The sequence below is a fragment of the Vigna unguiculata genome, chromosome 10 (assembly GCF_004118075.2).
Source record: "Vigna unguiculata cultivar IT97K-499-35 chromosome 10, ASM411807v1, whole genome shotgun sequence".
Lineage (NCBI taxonomy): Eukaryota > Viridiplantae > Streptophyta > Magnoliopsida > Fabales > Fabaceae > Vigna > Vigna unguiculata.
The window spans coordinates 27,967,195-27,974,820 of record NC_040288.1 but is presented as its reverse complement, the minus strand read 5'-3'; positions in this window follow the sequence as shown (position 1 = coordinate 27,974,820).

The window sequence follows — 7,626 nt, the reverse complement described above, 5'->3', positions numbered from 1 at the left end:
TCACCAGATCCACCTCTACATCAGCAACTCAAGAAAGGCAATCTATTGTCATCCAAGCACCATCCCCTTTTCCCTACAAGAGTTAGAAAGTTGTCCCGTGAAAATATGGTGTATGTGTGTTGGGTGAGGAACAATGGACAGAAGGTCAACCTACCAGTGATGAACCAATGGTTGAAAATATAACGGGCATTGATGGAATGATAAGTAGTGGTCGAATCTTTATGCCTCCAATCTTGATGAAAGATGGAGGTGGTAATAGTGAATCGGTGATGACCAAAAAGGCTAAAGAACTCTTGAAGGGGAAGACCATGCAAACTAATGAGGGTCTAAAAAAAGATGGCGGGAAAGAAATATCTGATGAGGAGGCTTGTGAGTTCTTGAATCGCATTCTTGCTCGGATCTCACTTTTGGAATTACTCTTGTATTCAACCTCCCAAAGAAAGTTGTTAATGAAAATACTCAGTGGAGCACATGTGGAGCAACATATTTCTCTGGACAGTTTTTATGGAATTGTTAGTAACATCACTGCTAACAATTACCTCATTTTCACTGACGAGGAGATATCTACTAAAGGGAGAGGACACAACAAGGCCATCTATGTCTCTGTAAAATGCTTGGATCATCTCATAGTGCGAGTATTAATCAACAATGGTTCTTCCTTAAATGTAATGCCGAAAGCAACACTGGGGAAGTTACCATGTGAGGGTATTCACATGTAACCAAGCGTAATGATCATGAGGGTTTTTGATGGGAGTAAGAGAGAAGTGATGGGAGAGGTAGAATTGTCAATCCAAATCGGGCCATGTGTCTTTCAAGTTACTTTCCAAGTGATGGATATCTTCCCAGCATACAGTTGCTTGTTGGGTCGCCCTTGGATTCACTTAGCGGGTGTGGTACCTTCAACCTTGCACCAAAAGTTGAAATATGTCATGGGTGATAAACTAGTGATAGTTTTTGGGGAAGAAGATATTTTGGTAAGTAGACCTTCGTCTCCTCGCTATATTGAAACAATAGAGGAAGTCCTTGAGACAACTTTCCAATCTTTGGAAATTGTGGATAATGCCTATGTGGAACATTTCCAATGAACTCACGCCTGTCTCGTGCTTCCCTTATGACGACTAAGGTCATGCTGAAAGAGGAATATGAGTACAGAAAAGGGCTAGGCAAAAAGGGATGAGGATTGACATTTCCTTTAGAGGTCGCTGAGAAAAGGAATATATACGACCTAGGATACAAGCCTACTAGAGAAGACAAGAGAAAGCTGGTGGAAGAAAGGAGAGAGCGTGGTCTGGCTCACATGCTAGGAAAAGAATTGGGGTTAGGAAAGATCTGCATCTGCAACATCAAAGAGAGATTCCGTAGTGTCGAATGGATCAACACTAGCTAGATAGTAGCCGTTAGTGATGAAGATGAACATGAAAGATCGGGTTTTGTGTAGCCCTACGCTCCAGATGCACCACTTAACAATTAGGAGACTTTGGATCTACCTGTGATGTTTAATTTGGTTAAAATATAATATTTTTAATTAATCTTATTGCTTTACCCAGAGCTCTAAGATTCATGACTTAACGAGCTAACACCTTTTCCTTTATGCTCAACGTGATAATCAATTTGTGTTTGCTACCTTCGTTATCTTTGATTATATTTTTAACTATTGTTTATTTATTTATCCTTTTTATAAACTCAAATAATGCAGATATGACAATGAATATTTGAAAATAACAATGTCGATATCTGTAATTTTGAGCACCCTGTCGATAATATGGAAAATGATTATGAAAATGATTCAGAACCCTCTCCTGAACTAATGAGATTAGTGGAATAAGAATATAAGGAAATAAAACCCCATCAAGAAGATGTTGAAACATTTAACCTAGGCAAGGGGGATAAGAAGAAAGAAGTGAAAATTGGCAGTAGTATGAAGAAAGAAGTGAAAGAAGAATTATGTGTGTTGCTAAAGGAGTTTAGGGATGTGTTTTCTTGGTCATACAATGATATGCGTGGTTTAGATACTGATATAGTGCAACATAAGCTTCCACTCAAGTCGGAATGTCCTCTAGTCAGACAAAAGCTAAGAAGAATGAAACCAAAAATGTCATTAAAGATCAAAGACGAAGTGCAAAAGCAATTTGACGTTGGATTTTTAGCTGTGGAAACATATTTTCAATGGGTGGCAAATATTGTATCAGTGCTTAAGAAGGATGGCAAAGTTTGAATGAGTGTTGACTATTGAGATTTGAATCATGCGAGTCCAAAAGACAACTTCCCATTACCGCACATCGTCACATTAATGGATAATACAACCAGATTCTGACTATTTTCCTTTATGGATGGCTTCTCGGGATATAATCATATCAAGATGGCGCCTGAAAATATGGAAAAGACCACATTTATCACATTGTGGGGAATATTTTGCTATAAGGTGATGTCTTTCGGGCTTAAGAATGCTGGAGCAATCTATCAAAGGCTGTGGTGGCACTTTTTCATGATATGATGCACCAAGAAATTGAGGTTTATGTGGATGACATAATCGCCAAGTCTGGGTCAGAAGAAGAACACATCCTCAACCTGAGGAAATTGTTCGAGAGATTGAGGAAGTTTAAACGTAAACTAAACTTGGCTAAATGCACATTCGGTGTGAAATCTGGAAAGTTGTTGGGTTTTGTGGTTAGTCAAAAGGAGATAGAGGTCGATCCTGACAAGATGCGGGGTTTCTTGGGCAGACTAAACTACATTGTTAAGTTCATCTCCCAATTAACCGTCACTTGTGAACCAATATTCAAGCTATTGCGTAAAAATCAAGTTGTTGAGTGGAAGGAAAACTTTTAGGCTGCTTTTGACAAAATTAAACAATATCTACAAGATCCTCTAGTGTTATGCGCACCTGAACCGGGAAAGTCACTCATTCTGTATTTGACTGTACTGAATGAGTCAATGAGTTGTGTGTTGGGTCACTATGACAAAATTGGAAAAAGAGAGCATGTCATATACTACCTGAGCAAGAAGTTCACAGAGTGCGAATAACGATATTCGTTTTTAGAGCGAACTTGTTGCGCATTGGCATGGGCTACCCATTGTCTAAGACAATACATATTGAGTCATTCTACCTTGTTGATATCAAAGACGAACCTTATCAAGTATATTTTTGAAAAATCTGCCCTCATTGGAAGGATAGCTCGGTGGCAGATGTTATTGTCAGAATATGACATTGTGTATGTCACTCGAAAATCCATCAAGGGTAGTGCTTTGGCTGAATATCTGGCTCAACAATCCATTAACGATTATCAGTCAATGTAGTCTGAATTTCCCGATGAAGACATCATGGCCTTGTTTGAAGGTGATCAAGAAGATCATAATGGAAAGACATGGATATTATTATTCGACGGAGCTTCTAACGTCATGGAACATGGTATAGGGGCGATACTGATATCTCCATAGAATCAGTACATTCCAATGACAACGAGGTTGTGTTTTAATTACATGAACAATATCGCTGAATATGAAGCTTGCGCTATGGGCATCCAAGCCGCAATTGAATGGAATGCAAAAATTTTGAATGTGTATGGAGATTCAACATTTGTTATCCATCAACTAAAGAGAGAATGGGAGACCAGAGATCAGAAATTAATTCCCTACAGAGTTTGCATCATCGAATTGGTGAAGTGTTTTAATTTCATTGAATTCCACCACATTCTGTGAGAGGATAATCAATTTGTGGATGCCTTAGCTACCTTATCATCAATGTTCGAGATTAATGAGGATGGGATATTGTCAATGATCCAAATGAAAAGCCATGAAGAGTCAACATATTGTCATTTCATCGAAGAAGAGTTAGATGGTAAGCTGTGGTATTTTGATATTAAACACTATCTAAAAACTAGAGATTACCCTAGAGAAGCATTTGAGAATGATGAAAGGACACTGAGAAGTTTGGCTGCAAATTTTAGCTTAAGTGGGGATGTCTTGTACAAGAGAAATCATGACATGGTTCTCATTCGATGCGTGGATGCGAAAGAGGCCAAGTCAATATTGGAGGAAGCTCATGAAGGTACCTTCGACACACACATGAATGGACACTCGATGGCTAGAAAGATCTTGAAAGTTGGTTACTTTTGGTTAACTATGGAGAATGATTGTTTCACACACGTGAAGAAATGCGAGAAATGTCAAAAGTATGCAGATAATATCAATATGGTGCCCACTACTTCAAACGTAATGTCTGCACCATGGTCGTTTTCAATGTGGAGGATAGATGTCATCGGAGCTATAGAGCCAAAAGCCTCAAACGAACATCGATTCATACTGGTTACAATTGATTATTTCACTAAATGGGTGGAAGCTTTTTCTTACGCCAATGTGACTAGAAAGGTTGTGACAAAATTCATAAAAAGAGAGTTGATTTGTAGGTACGGAGTGCCCAACAAGATAATCATTGATAACGCCACCAACTTGAACAATCAAATGATGGTTGAATTGTGTGAAGGATTTAAAATTCAACATCATAATTCTTCTCTTTATCGTTCAAAGATGAATGAGGCAGTCGAAACTGCTAATAAGAACATCAAGAAAACTGTACACAAAATTGTGGTTACGTATAAAGATTGGCTTTGCATGGGTATCGCACTTTGGTACGTACATCGACTGGGAAAACACCTTTTTCTCTGGTATACAGAATGAAGGCAGTACTACCCTTCGAAGTAGAAATCACATCCCTACGAATGTTAATGGAGACCCAATTGGAAGAGGCAGAATGGGTTCAAGTCTGGTTTGACTAGCTTAATCTGATTGAGGAGAAGAGGCTAACAACAGTGTGTCATAGACAGTTATACCAAAGAAGGATGAAAAAATCATTCGACAAGAGGGTGCGCCCTAGAGAGTTCTATGAAGGCGAGCTAGTCTTGAAAAAAATCTTGCCTATACAGAAGGATCATAGAGGCAAATGAACTCTAAATTATGAAGGCTCGTATGTGGTGAAGAAAGCATTTTCTGGTGGGGCACTAATTCTCACAAGGATGGATGGAGAGAAGTTACCGTTACTAGTCAATTTTGACACGGTCAAAAAATTTTATGCATGATGATTCCTTGATAGGAGGTGCTACTAGGGGATACTGACATTGTCTCCAAATTTTGTTGTATTCTGCTTTGTTTTTCGTTCAATAAATACCATTCGGTTTTCTCCATAAATTTCAAACAATTGATGTTACGCTGAGCTCGTAAAGAGAATAAACAACAAATAAATAAAAACGAAGAAATAAAGGCATATGCATATCAATGAGGCATCACGGGTATATTCACTAAGAGCATACTGGCTTCTAAATGGTGTCGTGGAAATAAAAAAAAAAAACAAAAAATTACCTTTGGAATTTGTTGTTAATAAAGTTGTCAAGTGCGTGGCATTTAAAAAAAAAGGAATGAAAATACAAAAATGGGGAGAAGGGAAAGTTTTTCCATCGTTTGTCACTTTTTAAGGGTAACTTATGCTCATCTCATGCTGAAGCATTTGCATCCATATTGCTTGAACCCCCCAATCCGTTCACTTTCCTCTAAAATAAAGGATTGCCCAATGAAATAAACAAGAGTGTTTACTAGGGTAGGTTTTTCTTGAGTTGACCTTGTCTAACGATAGGCTGAGGCCACAAGTTGGGAAGAATAAAATAAGATTGTTCGTTAGATCGGAAAACCTACAAAGGTGATATCACTACAAAAAAATTACATATTAGCTACAAAAAATTTCGTAGCTATTTCGTAGCTAATCCCTCGCTAATCAGTTTTGCTACAGATTAACTACAAAATTGCTAGAGAATATTTTGTAGCTAAATCCAGGTAGCTAATTAGAGAGAGATATATTTCATCGCTATTCTGTAGCAAATTCTCTCGCTAATCCGTAGCTAATCTCTCGCAACTTTGTTCTCGCTAATCCGTAACTAATCTCTCGCAACTTTGTTCTCACTAATCCATAGCTAATTCTTCGCAACTTTGTTCTTGCTAATCCGTAGCTAATCTCTCGTAACTTTGTTCTCGCTAATCCGTAGCTAATCTCTCACAACTGTGTTCTCGCTAATCCGTAGCTAATCTCTCGCAACTTTGTTCTCGCTAATCCGTAGCTAATCTCTCGCAACTTTGTTCTCGCTAATCCGTAGCTAATCTCTCGCAACTTTGTTCTCGCTAATCCGTAGCTAATTCCTCACAATTTTGTTTTCGCTAATCCATAGCTAATTTATCACAATCATATAAACCTATCTATATTCATATTCTTATTTTATTAAAGAATAAGTTATTTTGTTATTTTATGAGTAATTAATTAAAAAAATACAATAATTTTATCTAAAATGTATATAATTTTAAACGGTGTATATATGTTATTTTAAAAATAGTTATTTAATTTCAATAGTGATAAGATATTGAATAATTTATTTAATTAAATAAATTGATACGTTATTTTTTATTTATTAAAAAGTTGTCTAAAAAGAGTTGTCAAGTAATATATATAAGTTTTAATTATCTATTTTTAGTTTAATAAATTTTTAAGTGGGTCACACTGTCATGATGCCAACGAGTTCCTTAAATATTTAATCATACCATTTAAATATTTCCATAATGATGACAATTAATTACGAATTTACAGGATAACAAGTCCAAAATCAATCCATTATCATTTATGAATAATGATTAAAAACGTGATCTTACATTCCATTAACAAATAATAAAAAAATAGCAAGAATAATGTAATAAACGAATAAAGCATTAGAAAAACCAGATTCAACAGTGCTTGTATTTTTGGCTGAGAGGCATGTGTGCATTGCAGCAGCAAAAGCAGTTTCAATACCATGAAACTCTGGCTGTCATGTAAACAATGCAAAAGTTCAAATCTAAAGCAGCCAACATGAGCAGGACATAAAGTAAAAATTATTAGCATGAAAATACACATTAAAAAGAAGTATACATGCAAATTAATTAATACCAAGCATCCATTTCTATATATAATGATAAAAAAATTTCAATGACATATTAATTTGCTCTACCAAATTGAATGATACTTGAATCACAGTAAGGACTTGACATAACATTTCTGCTATCATTTTCTCAAACGAAGATTAAAAAGATGAGCACGATATATAATTAGAAGTCATAACTTTCTAACCAATAAGAGTTCAATATTCTAATTCATTATCAGTCACAAATCATGTTAGTTAACCAGCAAGATGAACTGAAATGACTTTTTCGTTGAAGATAAGCTCAAATATCCCAATAATAAAAAGACTTCATCGTTGATAGTTAAGTTGAGTTGAGAGAACTCATTAATGAAAAAACATGTAACAATTCATAAACTAAACATGTGAGCTTAGTGCACAAAAACGCCTTACCAGAATATGCACATCCCTTCATAAATATGTAAAACATTAGAGCTATATACAAATAGACGAACAAAAGATAATTGATGAGCACCTTTTGCCTAGATATTGGATAACCAGGTTGATAATTGATGAGCACCTATCCATTTTATTCCCTTCCACCAACCCCATGATTTGTGAAGCTTTGCAACCTCCAACTAAATATTTTTTTAAATTGTAAAGCTAAACCACTAATGAGCCACCTAAAATGTCATTAAAGAAACAATGATTAAAC